The sequence below is a fragment of the Capsicum annuum genome, chromosome 1, assembly GCF_002878395.1.
Source record: "Capsicum annuum cultivar UCD-10X-F1 chromosome 1, UCD10Xv1.1, whole genome shotgun sequence".
NCBI lineage: Eukaryota > Viridiplantae > Streptophyta > Magnoliopsida > Solanales > Solanaceae > Capsicum > Capsicum annuum.
The window spans coordinates 247118259-247144107 of NC_061111.1; the positions used below are offsets into that span (position 1 = coordinate 247118259).

The following is a 25849-nucleotide window of genomic DNA, read 5'->3' on the forward strand; positions in this document are numbered from 1 at the left end:
TCATACACAACCTTTAGGGATACGATTTTATATAGTCGTGATACCCTAACGATTGATAAAGTCTATGATGTGTTATTCTCTAAGGAGAAGATGAAGCATCTTATGAATGGGTTGGACACTTAAGGAGATGGTCTCATTATTCGAGGAGGAAGGACTCGTGAGAGGAATTCTGGGGTGATGATAGGAATAGGTCAAAATCCAGAAACAGAAATAAAACCTGTAATTACTGCAAGAAGAAGGGTCATATCAAATTCGAGTGTTGGAAGCTACAGAACAGAGAGAAAACAGATGCTCCAAAACCGAAGGGAAACCAACTAGAGAAGTTTGGTGAAGCAAGTTTTGTGGAAGATGGCGGTAGTGATGGAGAACTCTTGACAGTTTCTGATGGTAACTCCAAACCCTGTGAGGATTGGATTCTTGATTCAGCTTACATGTTTCATATGTGTTGTAATCAGGATTGGTTTACAACATATGAAACAGTCTCTAAAGGTGATGTGTTGATGGGAAATAACACACCTTGTAAGATAGCTAGTATTGTAACAATCAGGATCAATATATTTGATGGAGTTGTGAGGACACTTGGTGATGTACGGTATGTCCCATACCTGAAGATAAATCTTATTTCCTTGAGTACCCTTGATTTGAACGGTTATAGGTACAATGGTGAAGGTGGAGTCCTGAAGGTTACTGAAGGTGATCTTGTTGTGATAAAAGGAAAGAGAGTCTATTAATTTGTATGTCCTGCAAGGCTCTATTGTTATAGGTGATGCAGCTATTTTTACCTCCTCTCTATCAGAAAGCAATGCTGCTAAACTTTGGCATATGCGTCTGGGGCATATGAGTGAAAACGGGATGGCTAAACTAAGAAGGAGAGGACTTTTTGATGGGCAGAGTATTACCAAACTGGAGTTCTGTGAGCATTGCATTTTTGGGAAGCAGAAGAGAGTCAGATTTACTAAAGGCATCCACTCAACCAAAGGCACACTTGCTTACATTCATTCTGATCTTTGGGGTCCTTTTAAAGTACCTTCTAGAGGAGGTGTGAATTATTTGTTGACTATTATTGATGACTATTCCAGAAAAGTTTGGGTGTTCTCCTGAAGCAAAAGAATGATATGTTGCCTACTTTCAAGGAGTAGAAGATTATGATTGAAAAGCAAATAGGGAAGCAGGTAAAACACATTCATACTGATAATGGTTTAGAGTTCTGTTCTAATGAATTTAATGCTTTGTGCAAGTGAGAAGAAACTGTGAGGCACTTGACAGTTTGTCATACTCCGCAGCAGAATGGTGTGGCCGAACGAATGAATAGGACTATAATGGAGAAGGTGCATTGTATGCTCTCTAATGTTGGTTTACCTAAGTCTTTTTGGGCCGAAGCTGCTTTCACAACTTGTATTCTTATTAACCGCTCTCCCTTAATCGCGATTGATAAAAAGACTCCACTAGAGGTATAGTCTAGTACTCCTACTAGTTATTCTGATTTGAGGATATTTGGATGTCTTGTGTATGCTTATGTTGATAATGGAAATTTAGAACCTAGATCTATTAAGTTCTTATGTATGGGTTATAAGCCTGGTGTTAAAGTTTATAAGCTTTGGTGTCCAGAAAGAAGAAAGGTTATAATTAGCAGGGATGTTGTGTTTGATAAAACTGCCATGCTTCGGGCTCCCTCCAAATCTAGTGCTTCACCCCCAGATGAGCTTAGTGACATGAATCAGCAAAAGTCATTCACCCACGTTGAATTTCAAATTGGATCAGAGTCTACATCAGTGCCTACTTCTTAGTCTAGCTCGGAGATACAGAGTGGTACTATTTTTTCTTCACCACCAGTGATGCCATAATATTTTATTACTAAACACAGGCCTAAAAGAGATATTAGACCTCCTCAGAAGTATGTTGAAGCTGATTTGGTTGCTTATGCACTAAATATAGCAGAAGGTATTGATTCCAATAAAGAACCTTCTTCTTACTCAGAGGCAGTTAGTTGTGATGATTCTGGCCGATGGATGATTGCTATGCAGGATGAGATGGAATCACTTCATAAGAATGGCACATGGGATTTGGTGAGATTGCCTAAAGATAAGAAAGTTGTCCGTTACAAGTGGGTATTCAAAAAAAAGGAGGAACATCGGGAGTTGAAGATGTTAGGTACAAAGAAAGACTAGTTGCTAAAGGTTACAGTCAGGTTCCAGGTGTTGACTTTATAGATGTGTTTTTTGCAGTTGTAAAGCATAGTTCGATTCAAGCCTTGCTTGGTATTGTGGCCATGCATGATCTTGAGCTTGAGCAGTTGGATGTCAAAATTGCATTCTTACATGGAGAACTTGAGGAGGATATCTATATACAGCAACTAGAGGGTTTTGTAGTCTCAGGAAAGGAGGACTATGTATGCTTGCTGAAAAAGTCTCTTTATGGCTTAAAGTCTCCCAGGCAGTGGTATAAGAGGTTTGACTCTTTTATGACCTCTCATATGTTTCGGATGAGTAGTTATGATAGTTGTGTCTACTTCAAGGAGGTAAGTGATGTTTGTGCATATATATTCTATTGTATGTTGATGATATGTTGATTGCAGTAAAGGATATAAAAGAGATGATAAAAGTCAAAGCCCAGCTCTGCAAGGAGTTTGAGATGAAGGATCTAGGAGCAGTAAAGAAGATTCTTGGCATGGAAATAATGAGGGATATAAAGAGGTGTAATTTATACTTGAGTCAGAAAAGTTATATTAAGAAAGTGCTTCACAGGTTCAATATGCAAAATGCCAAACCTGTAAGTACTTCATGGGTAGCTCACCTCAAACTCTCGGCCACTTTATCTCCAAAGACAGTTAATGAGCGTGACTATATGTCTCGAGTTCCATACTCAAGTGATGTCAGATCTCTTATGTATGCGATGGTGTGTTCCCGACCAGATTTATCTTATGTTGTCAGTGCAGTTAGCAGATATATGGCAAATACTGGCAAAGAACATTAGAAAGCAGCTCAGTGGATTTTCAAATACTTGCATGGATCTGGTGATGTTTGTTTGTAGTTTGGGCGAAATAGAGATGGAGTAATTGGGTATGTTGATTCTGATTATGTAGGAGATCATGATAAAAAGAGATTCCTTACAGGTTATGTTTTCACCATTCGTGGTTGTGCTATTAGTTGGAAAGCTACCTTATAGACTACGGTTGCTTTGTCAACTACTAAGGCAGAGTATATGGCTATTACAAAGACTTTCAAAGAAGCTATTTGGTTGAAGTGTTTGTTTGGTGAACTTAGCAAAGACTTACAGATTACTACGGTCTTTTGCGATAGTCAAAGTGATATCTTCCTTACGAAAGATCAGATGTTTCACGAGAGGACAAAGCACATCGATGTTCGATATCATTTTGTGCGTGAAATTATTGCTCATAGTGATATTGTGGTGAGTAAGAATAGTACACATGATAATCCTGCTGATATGATGACCAAGACACTACCAACTTCCAAGTTAGAGCATTGCTTGGACTTGGTTGGTGTTAGTTGTTAAGATGTTACCTTAGGGGATTTTGTGGAAGAGGTGGATAGTTTTTCTTGAAATGGATTTGAGTTCTGAATTAGAATTCGTGTCAAGATGGAGATTGTTAGAGTTGTGACCCGAATTTTGTTGATGGACCTTTATGTTATTGGGTCTAGGACCTAGTTGTATGCATGTAATATATAAGTGCGATTTAGTGGGTTATTTTATTATTCAGAAAATTTAGCCTTCTCCACTTTGTATTCGCTCTCCATTATAGTGAAACCTCCTCTGCCTCTGCCCATGGTTTTTCCCACAAGGGTTTCCACATATATCTGTGTGTTGTTCTTGTTTTCTTTTACTTGTGGTTTGTTTATTCTATCCGAATCATAACAAGCTAAAACCACATGTTATCAAGTGGATTGAAGATGTTCGTGAGTTGGAGAAAGAATGGGAATCTATGCGAGATAGCATTACAACAGCTAAGACGCTTGTGTGTAAATGTTGTACAAAATTCAGACTTCGATCGGAAGTCTCCACTCAATGGAAGAACATCCAAGAACAACTTTGTAGGCTCATAGAGGTCGGAGAACACTTTGGATCCAATTTGGTGGTAGAAAATTACCAGATGAAAAAGGTTGAGTTCATTCCAGGAATATCAATAAAAGGACAGCCAGCAGCATCAAGGAATCTAAACAAAATCCTTCGACTATTGGAAGATGATAAGGTAATGTTGAAATTAATCCAAGGTTTAATTCTAAATATTTTACAATTTGATAGTTCTTAATTCCGCTAGTTCCTGTCTAATTAGATTTTATCGCCAAAATGGTTTTTAGTCAGAAGTAGATTTATGTTCTATTATAAATATGGGTGCCACTATTCTTTACTTAAGGAGGTTAAGAGGGCATTAATATCACGACCTGTTTTCCAGTCAAGTCGTGACTGACATTCGGTGCCTTAACTTGATCAAGTGAATCGATTTGATTGTTCTAATATTTACTTTAATCGCACATGCCCCACGTGCATTTAAATAAATAACTTAACCTTTTGATCAAAAACTCTATTCCAAATAATTCTTAAAATAATCCAAAAAAGGAAATAATGAAATTAGTCAACAACCAGAAAATACTGAAAATGATGTTGTCACGACCCGAGCCAAGGCCCTGGCCTCGATGGGCATCCCAAACCACGAAAGTCCAAGCGTCCCCTTAGCATACTATCATAAGCATAATTCATACGAAATGCGGAAGATATAATGAAGTTCAAGGAATCTTATAATCAAACTATGTCAATAAAGTTATAGCAACACAATAACCAAATCTAGTCTACGAAGCCTCTATTGAAGAATAATTGTCTGAGTCAGGACAAAAAACCCGGTGGGATCATAAACTGAAAATAATGAACATATAAATAAAACGCCTTATGGAATATGGATGGCGCACCAACTCTAACATTTTCGAAGGTTCTACTATTGTGATGGACCATAAGACTGAACCTCAGAACCTACATTGAGACGATATAGCTGCCCAAGGACAGTCAATACTTGGAATTTGTGGAACAATCTAAAAAACAACATATATTTTATACAAAATAAACAAGAGCATTTTGAAAATAATTTAACAAAATAGAAATCAAAACACATGGGAATACTTAAAAGCTTCAATCAATCTCATTAAAACATAGACTCGATTTGTTTCTTTAATTCTGAGCTAGATGGTACGCCCTACAAGTCTATTACACCACAGGCTATATGGGTCCGCCATTAAATCGTCATACAGACCCCCAATCTGAGTTTTCCATAAAAATTGGAGTGAAAATATCTAGTATACCAGTGCATGAAGCATATGGTGATAATCCATATTTTAGGACAGAATCACCCACGCGTCGGCAAAATACGGTTTTTGGCTATAAGTTTTCAACTCATGCTTTCTTCGGGTAACCATCTAACTCTCTTAAAGTCCATTTTTAGTTCTTTAGAACATACATTTCTTCCCAAACTTATCTGAGTCAAAAGGGCAATTTCTACATTGGTATCATCATACCAAGACTTGCAAGCCGTATAAATCATATCATTTCATTTCCATAGCCCTTTATTCAAAAACATATTATTGAATATCAAAATGATTTAAATGTCACATAATACGTGTTGTCCATTCCATTTATTCAACAAATGTATAATGGTTAAAGAAACATTTAACACTCAAGCATTTGTCATCATTTCTCATGATCAAAAAGAGGCTCTTAAGTCATGCTCTCGAAAACAATTCACAATTCATGCCATGCAAAGTCCATAAATATCATCATGGGGAAAGGAAATTTCACAATCCACATTCATAAATCAAGGTTCGAATTCAAATCACATATGCACGAGATTATAAATCAAGTTTATGGAAAAAACCATGACAATTACTTACTTTCATCAAATTTGATTTACGATGCATGTTCTTAAAACAATTTCCCTAAAACTCACTACATATACATACTTATATAACTTTAAATCTTGTTAAAATCGTAAAACCAATGCCCATGAGATTCAGGATAGCCCCACGTATCTTAACGATGACGAAAACATGAAGAAATTAACCTTGAAAGCTTAAAAGTTCAAACCCTCGGTTGCTTTCTCTTCTTGTGCTAGGGATTTTGTGAGTGATAAAACGTGTATAAAATTTTGTCCATAAATGTTTATGAACAGTTTTGGAACTGAAAGGACCTTATTATCCTTAAAATAATACAAAAATGAAGTCTTTACTCCATTATGCCTTAGCCATGCAGTGCACAGCCCATGGTACAGGCCAAGGTGTGCGATGCACAGCCTATGAAATAGGCCTTAAGTGAGCGACGCATGCCCCATCGTACAGTTTAGACAGTGCCTCATTCAAAAAGTCATAACTTTTTACTCAAGACTCAGATTAACAAATGGTTGGTGGCGTTGGAAAGAAGACTCGAAGGGATTCAATTTGATATATAGTAGCCATATGAATCTTTATATCTTACGAGAAATATTTTCTGGAAGTTGACCCAAGTAAAATCGTCAATTAAAAGCCAATCGATTGGAAAGTGCTCAACTTAACTTTTGAGCTAGGAGATTCTTATGGTGTATATTCATCTCCAAGTTCCCATGCTAAGGAAATATTAGTCATCCTTATTTCTAAATAGAACCCATTAGATTCAGGATTATTCAACTTTTGCCCAAAAGTGTGGGGTGTTACATTATCTCTCTCTTGGGATCATTCGTCCCCGAATAATGGGTAGGAACTTCTTGAATCTCTAAAATTATGGAATAAAGAACGTGACCTTGTATTGAACATTTTTCTTCAACGGAATATGCAAAGGCATCAAAAGAGCTTCACGATAACCCCCTAGTAAAATGTGTAAGCATGAAGAGTGAGATAATAAGAATTGATATAAAGATGACCTTGCACATGAGTTCTAGGGATCATAATCATCACAGCATACGGCTTGAGTTTATTTAGTGATCATAGGCCTGCTTTACATCAATACTAATCATGAAATAAGATTTCGGGGAGATGGAAATAGAAGCCTTCTCTACCTTACAAGATACAATGAATAGACTCAAACTTTGAGACACTACTCGTCTATGCCCCAAACAATAAATTACATACTTCATCATTTCCAACTTACAAATCTCCCATCACACATCTAACCATAAGAGTTTGAGTCCCATCAGATAGTACTTCCATGTTGAAGCCTAACCCGAAGCTAAAAGGTGCTAACTTAAGCTATGGGACCCTGTACTCTACTTCCCATTAAGAATATCACCTCACCTCTTTCCTGTAATCCAACAACCTTGGGTCTTAATTAAAGGAGTACTAACCACATAGCACATTAGTTTACGTTTTCATCAATCACAATATTCAAACCTATCATTACTACACCCACTTCATGAATCTCCCTACTAAGACCAGAAAATGCAGTCACTATCACAAAGATGTCCATCACATAGCTCCTTCCTAACCATATCACATAACGAAGGTTCATCTCCTTCTTTTCCCCTTCACCTAAAAACCTTAGCTCAAAAAATCACACCAAAATTTTCACATGCAAGAACATCTACTCCACTACCTAAAACATTACTACTCTTCTATAACTACTATCAGACTATCATATGGATGGTCAATAAGGGCCCCGAGCATAAACATCATGAAAAAAGAGTACACTATTGGATTACAACATGAACCTATTGCACTAATCAAGGTGGGATATTAGATAAAGATACGATACAATAGACACAAAATATTTCATATATCAAGTGTCTGGATCATAAGTAAAGAGTCGTTCGTCATAAACACAACACCACATGAGTTCTTAGGACCGACCATAGTGAGAAATATGAGATCACGAGTCATGTAACATCAGTTTGGAATTCATAAAATGAATAATTTAGACAAGAATTGACACTTGAAGCTACCGCTTCTCATTTTCAGAGCTGATTTAGTCATGAGTTTGCACAACTTTGTCATTTTGGCTAATCCCGAAATAAAATGAATCAGTAACATATAAAAGCATAGTTCCTTAGAACTAAGAATGATATGAGACATGGTTTTTTATTGATCGTGAGCAACATAACATAGAGTTTGGATACTTGGAATATTATATCGCATAAGGACATCATTACTTCTATTTTTGAGGTCAGGACATGACATAAGTTGCATAGATAACTCGAATCTTAGGCATAGGCATGACTTGAATACTTAAGGTATTGGTAGAATGACCACTTAAGTTAAAATAGGAGTAGTTTGCTTGAATAGGAATAGATTTATCATGACTCTTACCAGAAACTTGACACCACGAGAAAATTTGGGAACTAACTTAATTCATCATCTCCTCCTTAGATCAAAGTCACAATCCTGGGCTTGAAGAAATAAACTCTCATTAAATCTATAAGCACAACACTCAGCACAACGGGGTATAACCATATACATAATCGCTAAACTTCCCTAGATAATCCAGAGTCTGAAGCTATTGCATTCCAGTAATGTTACTCTGAACTTTTGTTATCCTCTATAGCCACCAATCTACAACTCACAGTCTCATGAGCATACACATATCCTTATCACCTAAAAATCCACTCTCCACTACTTAACATTCTAACATTAGACCATTAATCACATAACTTACATCATAATAAAATTTGTAAAACCATACCAAAGGCGCATTGTGTACCTATATTTCCTCAATTCAACTCTAACGAACACCATACAACAACTCCCCAGACTTCTCTATAATACAAATTTCAGGAACATAAACTAGGTATGCAAAACACTTATACACATAAAACTTTATCTAACAACATACTACCTAGAAGTTCAACTTATTCTTATATACTCACACTCTTATCCGCTTAATGACTCAACCACAATTCATCGTTCTAACACTAGTCTCATATATATAAATATATCATAATTATCCACTCTTTTTTCCCTAAGTTGCCAACTTAGGATATTGCACACATAAAATCAAGCCTACTACTTACTCCCACAAAACATGCATCATTAATCTTAAGCTACTATTCTTACTACCACAATCCACATCTAAAGTTCAAGGTTATTGTCTAAAACCAACCATGTACCATTGATGAGGCATGCCACATATTGTACTAGTCCATCAAATTGGGAAAGCAACCCAAATACCACATTTCACTTAACTATGACCTACAATCACATCACCACCATGACATTACTACTACACTCCAAAATCTACTATGTACCTTCTCACAAGCAGTACTAGTTTACAACTACTAGAGTAAAGCCAATCAAAAGGGGTAAAGTCAAATAATAGAGATAGTCGATCTTAATCTTATAATATAACCCATTACGATCTTATCAACATATTTCACTTTCTCAGGTCATATTTACTTACCCATACATACATCCCCACTACCTTTAATGACTAATCTACTCCTTTCTATTCCTAGCCTATAAATAATTTCCATAACCACCATAACTATCCACTTTGAGCTCCTTCCCTATTTTGAATAAATAATAATCATAGCCAAACACTTCCTCCATGGACTACCATACACTCTACAAATATTTCTACCAAATTAGTCGATCTCTATAAAATGGCAACCCATCTCTCAATCGACGGTTAGACAGCTTCTTAATGCAAATGCCATCCTTACTATAACTCCTAAAATTGAGACTACACATCACTAACTTTTGGACCACTTACTACCAATAGGTCATGACACCCTATCATATACTACTACTCAAGTGGAAATATTGTTCCAACATTCTACTATATATCTCTACCCTTATGCATGACTGAATACACTACATACCTCAAGCTGAAAAGCAAATTTTCCTTAAAATAAAGGTATACACTCGAATCAATACACCTTGAAGCACGAATGGACTCCGCTCAAGTCCTTGTGCTATTTCATAATCTTTTATGACTCAATTAGAAAGGACCACATCATTTAGACTCTAAGTTCTGCACTTGAATTGGCTCGACCATGAGACATAATTAGTAAAATCAAAGTTAGGAAGAAATTTGGATAACTTTCATATGGAAAAACAATGGCATGATCTAGAGTATGAAAGAATTGGAAACATCTCCTAAATGCCTCGTAGCTTTCTCCTTATAAGTGTGGTGCGCTACATACCCATAAAAAAGACAGTACTTGAAACGGCTTCATAGACACCCTGGGACCATGAACCGTGCTCTAATACCAAGCTTGTCATGACCCAAAAGAAGGCCCTGGCTATAATGGGCATCCTGAACCATGAAGGCCTAAGAGACCCCTTAGCATGTAATCATAAGCATAATCCATACATAAATCAAAGTATTAAAGATATAATAATATTCAATGGATATTCATTATAATACGAACTGTGTTAAGAAAATTATGACAATACAATACTCATCTCTCATCTGCGAAGCCTCTAATGGAAACTAACTATCTAGACTGAGACAAATCCCCCGGTTGGACCATACTGAAAGACTCAACATATAAGTAAATGCCTTCCAAAAAATGGATGGCTCACCCATTTCCGTCATATCCCAAGTATTATACTGATGTGATGGACCATGGAACTATACCAAAAAACCTAAAATATAGGGGGTCAATAAACGAAGGTACTGGTACGTAGAACAATCCAAAAATTACATATATTTTACATAACATAGGTGAGAGCATTTCGTAAAACAATTTAACATAAAGTAAATGAAAACACATGGGGATAATTTGATGATTTCCAAGACATTTTCTTGTAATCATGACTCAACTCTTTTTCTTAGTTCTGAGCTAGATAGTACACCCTACAAGTCTATAATTCCACGAGCTATATGGAATCCTCCCATGACTCAGCGGCCAAGCCCCCAATCCAAGTTTACCGCAAGGATTAAAGTATCGTTAAGGGGGAACATGCAAGATCACAAAGAAGGGTGCCAAAATCTCCAATCAAATCAACATGTCATGGTAGTGCACAAGATCACAAAGCAAGGCTCCTAACCATGGTCCCAAATTTGGGACGACATGAATCAAGGTACACAAGATCACAAAGCAGCGTACCAAAATTCTGCGTTGGCAAATCACAATTTTCAGTATAGACTCTTTCAACTTGTGCTTTTTTCAGGTGAACACCTAAATCTCTTTAATCCTAGTTTTTGCCTCTTAAAAGAAAACATACGTCATGCTTACAAATAATTTTTTTCTCCTCCTATTAAGGGAACATCACAACAAGGTATCATTATTCCCAGACTTGCAAGTCATTTATATCATATCAATTCCACAACCCTTCTCATTCAAAATATGTAAATGACCACCAAAAATTTATCAAATCACACGAGGGTTCTTATTATCAAAATCATATGAAACTTATTCCAAACTCATTCTCTTTACAAGACATTAATACGTGGTGTCCATTCTATTTATTCAACACATGTATAATGGTTAAAGAAACATTTAAGACTCAATCATTTGTCATCATTCATAAACCAGCCCCAACATTGGTTATACATAAACTCATGATTAAAATGTGGCTCTTAAGCCATGCTCTCAAAAATAATTCACAATTCATGCCATGCAAAGTCCATAAATTTCATCATGGGAAAAGAAAATTTCACAATCCACATTTGCAAATCACTGTTTGAATTCAAATCACATATGCATGAGATATAAATCAAGTTTATGGAAAAAACCCATGATAATTACGTACTTTCATCAAATTTGATTTACAATGCATGTTCTTACAATAATTTCCCAAAAACTCACTACATATACATACTTATATAAATTTAAAGCTTGTTAAAATCATAAAACCTATGCCCATAAGATTTAGGATAGCCCCACATACCTTAATGATGACAAAAATGTGAAGAAATTGACCTTAAAAAATTAAAAGTTCAAACCCAGGGTTGTTTTCTCTTCTTGTACTTAAGGAAGATGAACTAGGGATTTTGTGAGTGACAAAATGTGTATAAGGACTTTAATTTCATCCACAAGTGTTTAGGTATGGTTTTGGGACGTGAAAGGACCTTACTGCCCTTAAAATAACATAAAAATAGAGTCTTTATGCCACTATGCCTTAGTCATGCGGTGCACAGCCCATGGCACAGTCCAAGGTGTGTGACACACAGCCTATGGCATAGGCCTTAAGTGGGCAATATATGCCCCATCGCATAGTCTGGACAGTGCCTCATTCAAATACTTATAACTTTTTACTCTGGCTCAAATTAAGGAATGGTCGGTGGTGCTGGAAAGAAGACTCGAAGGGATTCAATTTGATATATAGTTGGTCACATGAATCGTTTAGGACAAACAGTCGCTGGAAGTTAACCCATGTCACTACCTAAACTAGGGCTTGGCCGTGACGAACATCCCAAACCATGAAGGCCCAGACGTCCTACTCTATCTGATAGTCATGCACAACATTCATATAATAAAAAAATGCAAAATTTATGATCTAATACGGAAACATGTTCATACTCTGGATTAAGTTTTACAATAAGGAATGAAATCCAAAAATCATTAAGAACATCTGGAACAGTCTGCAAAATCTCTACTATATAAAAATCTGACAACTATCTAAAAACTGGGACAAGGCCCCTAGTAGACCGAAACTATAATAGATGACATAATCTAAAATTATAGGCCTTCTCGAAAAGAGAAGGCTCACCGCACAATCTGATCTGTTGTCTAAATTATCTAATGCTTATCGGGACCCCTAGACTGAGCCTCAGAACCTTAGAGGTAGGGGAGGGGGGATCAATACAGATGTACTGGTATGCAGAGCAAATCTAAAATACTAGTTTGTATTCAACATATATGAGAGAAATTTAAAATAGTTCATAAATATATCATATAGTAAGAAATCTCATGGGCATTTTCGAGAGACTCTGAAAAATCATCTGAACTCTGTGATACTCTTTGTTTACTTCTGCGCTAGGTGGTATACCCTACAACTCTAAAATTTCATGGGCTATATGAAATCTGCCATTAACTCAGCAGCCAAGCCCCCAACCCAAGTGTGCCGCAAGGGTCGGAGTCTCTGAATCTACTATGCCACATGGCCATCGCCAACGTACAATAATAATATACCCATATCGGCAAATATGGTTTTAGACTAAGAGTTACTTGAACTCAAGCTTCCTAACCCTCTTTATGTCCATTTTTAACTCTTTAAAATATGCATTCTCTGAAAACATATTCTGAAAACATTCTCTGAAGACATACTCTGAAAACATACTCTGTTATGGCATACATACTTATGGTATCGTCATACCATTGAATTGCAAGTCACATCTCTGAGCCATTATTAGCATATTAGAATCTCTATTTTCAAAACATAAATTTGGGACCACCATATCAATAAATCAGTTCGAAGAACCCTTTCTTTAGTTACTCATGTAAACACATGTATGCAATTCTTTTTGACAATATTTCAAATGATACAAGGTGGTCATGTCAAAAGCATTAATCTTATGCAAATCTCTCTCTTTAACAAAACACATTTATATCAAGAAACTCTCTCTTAAAATCTCTAAATCATGCTCAAAATACTATGGTATTTGAGTAACTATTTTCAAGCCATAAATCATGCATATCAAATCATTCCCAACAAGACCACAAATTTAAAGTCATCACAAGAGAGGAATATCATAAATTATGCTCTCAAACAATCTTCAAATCTGAATTTTTTTCATACATATACATATACATGTACATGTAAATCAATTTACGGGGGGAAGGCCTAAAGACCAAATCATCAATATCTTTAAACATTCATAATTCTTAATAAAATCATGGATCTAAAAAACCCTTTATAAATTCATGCTTGATAGATCTTTAAATCATACTTGAATATTTCAAAAATCCCATGTAGTTTAGGATAAACCCCGCATACCTAAGATTATTTTGTTTGAAAGATGGAACCCGGATCTAGATAGATGAAACCCGAATCTAGTTAGATGGAACACAGATCTAGATCTGTTTCTTGAACATCTTCACTTAGGAGGATGAATTCTTGATCAATTGAAGGGAAGGAAACTTAAATCTTGATTTGTTTTCTTGGAAATCTTGAACTGAAGGATTGATTTTCTTGATTTCTTGATCGTGGAGAAAACCCTAGTTTCCATCTTATTTTTTAGAGTAGAGAGGATTGAGATGTTGTAAAACTCATAATATATGGATTAATAACACATAAGGGGTGATTTAATTCGTGTGAAAGGTTTTTTGGAGTGAGGAAAAGACCAAAATACCCCTACGAAATCACTTTCCAGTTGCTGAAATTTTTAGCTGACAGCCAAGGCTGAAAAGCCGTCAGATCTGTGATAGCCCGTCATCCCAGGTAGTCACCTAGGAGCTGAAATTTATGAGTTTCTGCCTAAGGCTAATGACATATTCTGATAAGTCATCATATATGTGACAAACCGCCAGAATTGTCGTCACTCAGTTGTCAGGCTGATATGCTGGAGTAAAATGTCCATAACCTTTTGCTCTGATATTAGATTTGGGCAAAATTGGTATCGTTAGAAATATAATTCGAAGAGATTTTATTTGATATATATTAGGTCACCTATTTCACCATATACAATGAGTTATGATCGATTGAAGTTGACCCAAGTTTTGACGCTCACTAAAACTCGAACGATAGGAAAGCTTTCAACTTGACCTTGAATTAGGGACCTCTATGATCTCAATTCATGCTCAAATAGGTTCCCATACTACATAATTGATTAACATACCAAATTTTCATAGGATTTATGGATTTTGGAACATCAATGCGTAGAAATGACGGTTTTTGTTCTAGCCCAAAATGCGGGGTATTACATAAGTAAAATCGGCATTTAAAAGTCAATCGATAGGAAAGTGCTCAACTTAAATTTTGAGCTAGGAGATTCTTAAGGTGTATATTCATCTCCAAGGATGTTCCCACACTAAGAAAATATTAATCACACTTATTTCTAACTAGAACCCATTGGATTCGGGTCTATATACATAGAAAAGACGGTTCAACTTTAGCCCAAAAGTGTGGGGTGTTACATTAGTAAACCACCTATATCCTTTATACTACCCTTAAATCTTTTGTGCCTCGTTATGCCAATATTAGCAACCATTGGTATTATCACTCGTAACCAGTGTTCTGGAAAGTGAGAAGAGGAAAAAAGGAATGAGGGCTTGCTTTACTAAGAGAGAAGAGTGAAGCAAAACACACAATATTTTCAATTAAATTTCCAAAATCTCTCTTTTTCCACAAAAGCAACACTTCTTGCATCGCTTGTCGCTTCTCCTCTTGAATCCAGTGCTCTTCTAATCTCACCTAACTTCAAGGAATAAAAGCCTTGTCATGTCGCTGCCTTGATTCACACTTAAATGAACAAACACTTTTATTAACACTGCTCATAACCCTTTTTACGGTTACCATTCATGCAGGTTTGAGTTAAAGTTCCAAGAATTCAACTTTATCAGTGTCATGTCATAAAAGGTTACAATATGACACTTGTCACTTATAAAACATAAGTATCAAATTTTTACATGTTTTAGACAAGAAAAAAGAGACCTTAAAAGAAAAAACAAAGAACTTTTTCATAGGTTGGTAACATATAAGGCCTCACTCCTATTAAATTCACATTAGCATTTAGAAACATTATCTAAACACCTTGTGGGCATCACTTTGTGAAGATTTCATTAATTACCGAATGAAAGGATAAACAAAACAAGCTGCATTGTGCAGAGAAGAAGAAAGAAGGTAGAAGAGCTATTTCTGTAACTGTCATGTGTGTGTATTATTTCACCTGAGCATCTATATATAGATGAGGGTAAATTTTCTAGAATCATCTATAAGCTTCTCAGCTCATCAACACAATTACAAAACTTAGTTGTCCGCCAGCTTACCATCCGGCTAACAAACTAACTAACTCTCTCAATTTACATTTGACAAGCTCAAAAAATGTAACTTAATTCTTTCACTTGGGTTCAGTTTAAAGGTATATAACAAACTCTCACATAGCATTTAATTTACCATTATGTATATTATATGTATAGATATGTATATTTAAAACTACATGTACAAAATGTATACATTTGAGACATATTAGCATTGGGTTGTAATTGTCCCCTTATTATATGCCAAATCATAATGACATTCATTCTTTGTTATTCTTTTTTTTCTTTTTTTCATATTCCTAGTTCAAAACTTTATTATGTATTTAGTGGCATAATTCCAAGCACTTCACTTGAAATGTTTCAAAGCATCTTAATTCGCTTTTAAGCCCTTTATTTGAGATTATCAGCCTAGAAACTTACGAGGCTTTAAATTTAGTTTAACAAATTTGAGATCAAGAAATCATGACTGGATCATCAAAGTCCTTTTTTCTCTAGTTTTCAAAATTTTGAATCTTTACAGGTATGCATCATCGGTGTGTGGGGTCCAGGAGGAGTTGGGAAAACTACTTTGGTGAAGAATCTGAACAATGAGCTCCTAAAGACTAATGTGTCAAGTTCCAAACTGTCTTTTGGTGTTGTGGTATGCATTATGGCTCCCAAATATCCAATAGGTGTAAGAAAGATCCAGGCACAAATTGCCAGCAGATTAAACACAATGGTAGATCATAAGGAAGTATAGAAAGCATTGCCAGCAAAATCTGCCAAAGGCTCAAAGAGGAAAAGAGTTTCCTTCTCGTACTTGATGATGTTTGGGAAGCTATAAATTTGGATGATATAGGTGTGCCCCAACCTGAATATCCCCCAACAAGCAAGGTACTTTTAACCTCTCATTTTTTAGGTGTTTGTAAGCAAATGAAAATAGACACCAAAATGAATATATTCCCATTAAAAGAGGATGAATCGTGGCACTTGTTTGTCAAAAATGCGGGAGATGTTGCCAATATGGAGTATATTCAACCATTGGTAAAGGATATTGCAAGAGAGTATGGTGGTTTACCTTTATCAATCACTGTTATTGGAACATCTATGAGAGGGAAGACAAGGGTTGAGCTTTGTGAAGATGTTATGAGCATAAATGATGATGTGGAGGACAAATTGGCAGACATGGTGGACAATAATATTTCTCAACCTAGAAGGAGCAAGAGAATAACCATTCCCTTTAAAAAATTTACTGATTTCGTTGTGGGGTCCAGTAACAAAAAATGAAGAGCAAGTTAGTGCAAGACAGTGAGTATTGCATGTAATTTTGTATTAAGTAGCAGGGAGTAGGCAGAGGAAAGTCAGGCTATCTTTGTGTGGAATCTTCTATCTTCTCATCCCCTATCTTCCTCTGTATCTCATTATTTTTGTGTGGAATCTTCTATCTTCTCATCCCTTATCTTTCTCTGTATCATATTATTTTTGTGTGGAATCTTCTAGCTTCTCATCCCCTATGTTCCTCTGTATCTCATCCCCATTACTTCTTTATTGTCAACCCATTAGCATTTTTCTATTTTTCCAATGTAGGATCATTGGTTTATAACAATCACCTCTGCTTGAGAACCAACGACCTCGTTACACGGCTAAGCCCAGTTGGTCACGAATGGCACGCCTCTTGGGTCTAGGGCACCACTCCTGACGCATAGGCCACCACTCCAAGTCGTGGCTCCACGCGTGGATCGATCCTCGTTGGTCACGACTGGCTCCCCTCTTGGGTCCAGGCCACCACCATTTGGCCTATAAACCCATTAGCATTTTTTCTATTTTTCCTATGTGGGATAATTGGTTCATAACAATCGTCTCCGCTTGAGAACCAATGACCTCGTTGGTCACGGCTGAGCCCAGTTGGTCACGACTGGCACCTCTCTTGGGTCCAGGCCACCACTCCTAGTGATACGAGTACGATCTCGTAGATGGACTTATGAGGGTGTAGGTTAGACCCGAGGCTTGGTGTGTGCAATGAAGTATAAAGGAGCACCTAAATAGACACCAAAATAGTCCACTACATACACTAAAAGGGCCAAATCAGTCCACTATATATACTAGAGGAGTGCCCCTTCACTAAGGGGCCTTTTGGTCATTTTACCTATTATTTGTAATACACTATAAATAGAATAATGTAGGGTTTTATTAGGTAGATTTTGATGAATATTATGAGTTTATAACACTTAAACATTTCCTCTCTAAGGAGAGAAGACCACCAACCCAAAATTGTAACTAGGAAAATCAACTTGAGTGTGGAATCGCTCGTGTTGGATTTAAGCTTGGAAACGTTGGATGCTTGGGAGATCGGGGTCATTCTTGTGCCGACGTAAGAGTTAGGTATCTGATGTGTGTGATGTTAAAGGTCCTGGAATAGGCTTTTGGGTTGTTAATATTATACCTTTAATTTGTCTAACAATCTATCCTTTTGTTTCTTTGTAATCATGTAGTAGTGTTGATGTTGTAACCGTGTGTTTGTGTTGTTAATGTGAAATCCGAAATTATTCTATTGTTCATATTGTTCTTGTTGTGTTGCTACTGTTTTGGTGTTATTACGCCATTGTGCCTTGTATTCTTTTTGTTGGTAGCGAATCCGAGAGAGGTCACCAAAAGAGGTCCTCAGTTTCTTGGCTAGTGGACTGATTTTGGTGTTTGTTTCGTGTTTCCTTGTCTTTCTTGTATTATTTGGTATCAAAGCATGGCTAGATATTGTTCCTGCAAGATCAATCTTGGGCTTTCTTGTTAGAAAATTCAAAAAAAGAAAAGTTGAAATCTGAAAATTCCAAAAAGAAGAAAATTTGTCCAATTTTGTGTCTTGGCCGAAATTGTGTTCTTGTTGTGTCTTGGCTGATATTTTTCTTTTTTTGAGTCTAGATCTAGGAGTTATTTTATTTGTTTTGTTGTTTCTAGTGTTAGCTTCTTCACCTCTAACACTAAAGAAGTCTAGATCTAGATTTGAGCTTTAATTGTTGATGTTGTTGTTGTGAACCTAAACTTTGGTTGTGTGATTGTTGTTGGTATTGTTCTTGCAGATTCAAAGATTGGATGTGTGTTGTGTTTTAGGTTCGAGGTTTGAATGTGTATGGTGGTTATCGTGTTGTATTTTTAAGCTTGGAAAGGTGTTATTGATGTTTGGGGTCCAACTTGAACCTTAGAACTTCAAGATTTAAAAAAATGTGTTCTTGGTGTTCTTCACATCTTCATCTATGTTTGAAGAAAAAGTGGATGTTTGATCTTGGAAGTTGAAGAAATAGAGTGTGTATTTGGTTAGTCTTGAAAGACATATTTCCAAAATTTAAGACCTCTCAAAACTTTTACAACCAATTCCAACCACTCAAGGACTTTAACAACCACTTTTCCAACAACCTTCCATGATTTAAGGATCATGTCTTGAGGAGAAAAGTCAAGTCTTGCTTTTTGAATTTGAAAGAGGATTTCAAGACTTGTTTTCTCTCCTTAACCAATTCCCACCAATTCCAAATTACAATTGGACCAAGACTTGAATTAGAAAATAAAATTTGATAACAACTGCAACCAATACGTGGCCGCCACATCATATTTTTACTGTTCACCGACAATTTTTAAGCTCAAATTTCAGATTTCTTTGTTTCATTTTATTGTTTCCTAGTTTCGTTTGTTGGTTCGAACACTAATTAACAAATTAGTAATCTACTACTAGATTGTAAGTTAGTTGTAGAGACGTTTGTTGTGTGCTTTTATCTTTTGTGAATTCATTGTATCTTGTTGGTTCAAGTCCATAAATAAATTTTCTTTGAGTCAACTCAAACGAAAATCTATTCCGGGAAAGAGTAGACTCGACCCTCAATCACTCGCGAAGTACAAGCCGACTTTCAACACTTATGAAACCAAGTGTGAGGTAAAAATTGAGAGTGAGAGTGTGGTGAGGCATTTTTGACCTAACAAGTTTTTTTTTGTTCGTTGCTGTATTTTCTTTTAGGTACCATGGCTTCCACCAATATCGATGCCACCGTTTGACCGCATCACTAACAATATTGAAGACATGAAAGGGCACGTTGAAAGGCTACGCCAATTGGTATCCACACTTATCCCAACAGATCCAAAACCTAAGGTCCAAACACCTTGTGGTGAGAGCTTCCCGAAGAAAGTTGCTACCCAAACTTGTAAAGGACTTTCACACTGAGGTAAAGATGAACATACTCATGAACATCAAGGAAAAATAGATAACTCTTATGCTTTGGTACATGTGAATGATGAACATGTGACTAATAAGCCATTGAGTGTGAGTAGTATCTTACCTACATATGAGTATATTGATTCCTTACCACTTGTGGACGATGTACATATTGTGCGAGTGGATACACTAGTTGATCCTATAGATAACCGAATCGACTCTTCTAGTATGATCGATTTATGTCCACCTAGTGTTAAAGCAATTGCGTTGAATGAAAGTACATTGTCATGTGAAAATTGTGTTGATCAACTTGTGTGTAAACCTTGCCCACCACTTGAGAATATGTGTGATATGATTAATGAATCTCAAGTGAGTGAAGAATTTGAATATGTTGGTCAAGGACAAAGGAGTGAACCTTTGAGCCTATGTTGTTGTAAAGATTCTAAATGTTTGCTTGGCTCATAGGGTTAATCATGTGCTTGACATATCTTCGAAAAATGATTTTTCTTGTACTCCTTTGCATGACAACCCACCAATGCTTGACAAATATGGTGACTTGAATTGTGATCCCTTTGATATTAATGGTGGTTTGTGTCTACTCGAGGATCGTAGGGCAAATATGTCATTATATCTTTGGGGTATTGCTCATATCCATGCATCCATGTTTGACACACTTGTATTTAAGTTATGTGAACCATAACTTGAGGATGCCAAGTTGTATTCTTGTTTGTGGAAGGGTCCAAGGATGTTAAAGACTTCTTGTCACCTTTATGGGGTTGGACAAGTTGAAGTATCTTGTGTGACTCTTGGGAGCGTACTTCACATCATTTGTAAAGGGAAACCGAGTTCTTGGGAAAATTACTTGCCTTGGATTGGATTGTTGCATGGTAGTTTCCCTATTCTCCCTATTTGTATGACTCCCTTGATGGAATGCCTTCCCTCGGTAAGTGGTTGGAAGGAGAGAGGTCCTATATGCTTGCAATGTCCCTTTCTCTCGTTGTGTGTTCCTACTTGTGAATACATCTTAGATAAAAATTGTGTCTTTGGTGCCTTTCTTCGCTACCTATATGCATATGATGATATTCATAATGTTGTTGGATATACATCGTATGAGAGGAGTAGTCTCGGTTTTTGTCCATTAATTCTTGATGTTCATCCAAGCCCTTTTGTTTGTGATGTTGTACAAAAGCTTTTCATAATTAACACAAAGGATCCTTGGTTGTACTTCAAGTGTGTACCACCGTGGTATGATAGTGCTAATTGTTTATTTTGCTAACCCTAACCCTCATGCCATGAGGATGTGTACTTGTTTGTTTCCTCTTTGATTTTGCAAGGTACAGATTTAAGGTCGAAACCTTTTCAAGAAGGGGAGGATGATACGAGTACGATCACGTAGATGGACTTATGAGGGCGTAGGTTAGACCCGACGCTTGGTGTATGCAATGAAGTATAAAGGAGCACCTAAACAGACACCAAAACAGTCCACTACATACACTAAAAGGGCCAAATCAGTCCACTATATATACTAGAGGAGTGCCCCTTCACTAAGAGGTCTTTTGGTCATTTTACCTATTATTTGTAATACACTATAAATAGAATAATGTAGGGTTTTATTAAGGAGATTTTGATGAATATTATGAGTTTATAACACTTAAACATTTCCTCTTTAAGGAGAGAAGACCACCAACCCAAAATTGTAACTAGGAAAATCAACTTGAGTGTGGAATCGCTCGTGTTGGATTTAAGCTTGGAAACGTTGGATGCTTGGGAGATCGGGGTCATACTTGTGCCGACGTAAGAGTTAGGTATCTGATTTGTGTGATGTTAAAGGTCTAAGAGTGGAATAGGCTTTTGGGTTGTTAATATTATACCTTCAATTTATCTAACTATCTATCCTTTTGTTTCTTTGTAATCGTGTAGTAGTGTTGATGTTGTAACCGTATGTTTGTGTTGTTAATGTGGAATCCGAAATTAGTCTATTGTTCATCTTGTTCTTGTTGTGTTGCTACTATTTTGGTGTTATTACGCCATTGTACCTTGTATTCTTCTTGTTGGTAGCGAATCCGAGAGGGGTCACCAAAAGAGGTCCTCGGTTTCTTGGCTAGTGGACTGATTTTGGTGTTTGTTTCGTGTTTCCTTGTCTTTCTTAAATCACCTGGCACATAGGTCACCACTCCGAGTCATGGCTCCATGCATGGATCGATCATCGTTGGTCACGGCTGGATCTCCTCTTGGGTCCAGGCCACCATTACGAGTCACGGCCCAACGCGCGGCTTCCCACATGTGGATCGATCCTCGTTGGTCATGGCTACGCCCCTCTTGGGTCCAGGCCACCACTTCGAGTCACGGCCCAACGCTTGAGACTCTCAATGAAGCACCAATGTTATAAACCAAACAGGAGAACCCAACCCAAAAGACTAGTCTGATAGGTGGGAGAACCCATTTGGCCTATAAACCCCTTAGCATTTTTCTATTTTCCAATGTGGGACAATTGGTTCATAATGTCCAACCTTACAATGTGAGATCACTTACAATGTCCCAACCTCATAACAAGGATGTTGAAAAGAAGGTTTACACGGTCATCAAGTGGGGTATTGATTCTTTAGAATATCCGGATGTTGAATTATTCTCTAAGCAAAGAAGCAAACATGTGAACAAAAAGAGAGGAGACATTCAAAGTTGTTTCTTATATTGCTCCTTATATCCGGTGGCTATTCGAACAGATGATCTCATACGTTGCTGGTGGGCAGAGGGTATCCTTGGTGAACATGACTCTATGAAGAAGCCTACAACAGGGGAGTCACAACGATTGAGAGCCTAAAAGATGTCTGCTTACTGGAAACCCACAAGAAGGATTCTGTGAAGATGCATGACGTGGTTCGTGATGTTGCTATATGGATCGATAATTCCTTTGGGAATGAACAGAATTCTGTTATTCAAGCTGGAATTGGGTTGACTAAGATATCACATGCTAAAGTATCAGCTTCTGTCAAGAGAATATCTTTCGTAGGCAACAAAATCGAACATCTACCTGATTGCTTCACGAAATGCCCAGAGGCAACGTCTTTACTTTTGCAAGACAATGAACCCCTTGTGGAAATTCCCCGTGAATTCTTTCTGAGCTTTCCCGCCCTAACAGTTCTGAACCTGAGTGAAACTAGTATTAGAGCACTGCCTCCTTCCATCAATAGTTTATGTCAACTACGTGCTCTAATACTGCAGAGTTGTAAAATGTTGAAAGAGTTACCACCTATTGGAAATCTCTGCAATTTGCACGTATTCGATTGTGATGATACAAGGTTACGTTGTCTTCCGCAAGGAATGGACAAGTTGACAAATCTGAGGCTATTAAATCTGCCTGCAGCTAATTTGAAGGAGAGCATCGTCCAAGGATTTTTCCTTGAATTGTCTAGCATTGAAATGTTAATTATGCTGGATAGTGAAAGGGGAATTTGGAATTTGCAGGATGACATTCGTAAGAGGGCTCTTCTTGGACCAAATTTTGATGAGATATCATCTCTACACAATCTGACTTCTCTTTTCATTTCTTTGGATAGCTCAGCAATTTTCGATAAAGACTACACCTGGATGACTAGATTGAAAAGATTTTACATTGACGTTGGGGATACCGTTTTTATAATGAATAACAAGTCAGCAAGGACAATATGCATATCCAATTGTGAAATTTTTAGCAATGGTGAGCTCTTTGGCATGTTGCAGTTTGCTTCAGATTTGTCCTTGTACAAATGCATGGGTCTCAGGAAGTTGATTGTGAACCAGAAGAGCTTTAATGGATTGAAGAAGCTCGACATTTGCTTTTGTTCTTGTGATTTCAGACTAGTGGAAGAAGGAAGTGGAAAGATTGACCCTTTACCAAATCTGGAACATCTCATCCTTACTCGTGTAGATAATTTAAAGAGTGTTTCTGATTTCGGTCAAGTTTTGGGCCTAAGATTTTCCAAATTACACCAACTATACTTACACTCTTGTGCAAGTTTAACATGTCTTTTTAACATTGGCGAGGCTTTTTCTGCACCCAAGAACTTGGAAGAAATTACAGTAAGATTTTGTGGAAATATGGTAGAGTTGTTTGTGCAATGCAGATCAAATCAGGCAGCACTTGTCAACTCAAAAATTCCGAGAGTTCGCAAGTTATATTTGAGTTATACATGAAAATTAGAAACGTTGGGGGAGCCACAGTGTATGTGGGAAAAACTGGAGGAACTTACCTTGAAAAAGTGCAAACAATTAAGGAAGTTGCCCCTGTCTATTCAAACCTCCAACAACATCAAAGTAATAGAAGGAAAATCAAAATGGTGGAGCCAACTTGAGTGGGATGACGATAACTTCAAGTCAAACTTAGAGCATTGTTTCCGGCCATTTCCACTGCATCTCGAGCGACATGCCAATTAACTTTCAGATTTCTCAATGCTTTAACATTTGATCATTGTCCTCTAGCATCCTTTTCTGTACATATATGGTGTTTTGGATTAAAGGTGAAAAACATATAGTATGTTCAGTTTTTCGGAAATGTTCTCTAGGAAATAAGTCGTTTCTTAGTTATTTTCTTGTGTTCGGAACGTACACACAAAAAATATATTCTAAAAGCATTTGTATATAATCTTAGACAAATACCAAGGGAAGTGAGGGTGGAGTGTAAAGGTTCGAGAGATGAAGAAGGAGTAGTGTATTAGACTTGTGTATTATCCAAAGGTTAATAGATATTTATACAAGTAAAGGAAAGGCTAACTAAGGTAACTAGATAGCTAAATCACTAGAAATCAGCTAGAATATTATATACATTTAATAGAGCATAAATTAAGGAGAGAAATTTGCACAATTTATCACACAATCAATCATGTCCCAATACGCCCCCGCAAGTTGAAGGTGGTATCAATAACCTTTAACTTGGATAGATGTTGATGAGACAACAGACGAGGCAAAGATTTTGTAAGCGTGTCCCCGAGCTGATCAGCAGCATGTAAGTGCTGAACGAGCACCTGTTTTCACTATACTTGATCTCTAACAAAGTGAAAATCAACTTCAATGTGTTTCATCCTACTGTGTACTGGATTTTGACAAATATAGGTAGCACCAACATTATCACAACAGATTATGGGTGTATCGGGCAGTTGCACATGTAGTTTAACAAGTAGTTTTTGAACCCAATTGACCTCAGCAAGTGCAGAAGCTACTGCACGATACTCTACTTCAGTGGAGGAACATGCAACAGTGCGTTGCTTCGCTTCTTGGATGACCAACTAATAGGATTTGCACCAAGGTACAGGATATATCTAGAAGTAGAGTTCCTATCATTAATGTCACCAGCCCAATCGGCATTTGAATACATAAACAACCCAGGATGTGTCTTGCTCGTTATCTGTAAGCCATGATTTTTTGTGTACTGGAGGTATCGGAAGAGTCAATTAACAAAAGACCAGTGTGTTTATGTAGGAGCATGCATGAATTGAGCTAGTTTTTTAACTCCAAAGCTTATATCTGGTCTGGTGATTGACAAATATTGAAGCTTACTAAGTACTTGACGATACAAAGTGGCATCCGCCGGAGGTGTGTCATCCTTTAAGGATAGTGAGGCCATGGAACTCATGGGAGTTGTAACAGGCTTACATTCAGACATTTTATGGGAAGCAAGAAGATCAGAAACATACTTAGCCTGAGAAAGGACGATCCTTTCTTTAGTGCGGAGAACTTCAATACCCAAAAGTAGTTGAGATGTTCAAGGTCTTTGAGAAAGAATTTAGCTAAAAGAACTTGGATATTTTTCTTGATAACCTCAGAGTTCGATCTAGCGATAATTATGTCATCAACATATACAAGAATGTAGA

The 25849-nt window shown here is 36.9% G+C and overlaps 1 pseudogene; it reads left to right on the forward strand.

Annotated features, from left to right (window-relative positions):
- The window catches only part of LOC107862626, a 58947-nt pseudogene extending 34531 nt beyond the window's left edge, over positions 1 to 24416 (forward strand).
- The last annotated feature ends 1433 nt before the right edge of the window (positions 24417 to 25849 follow it).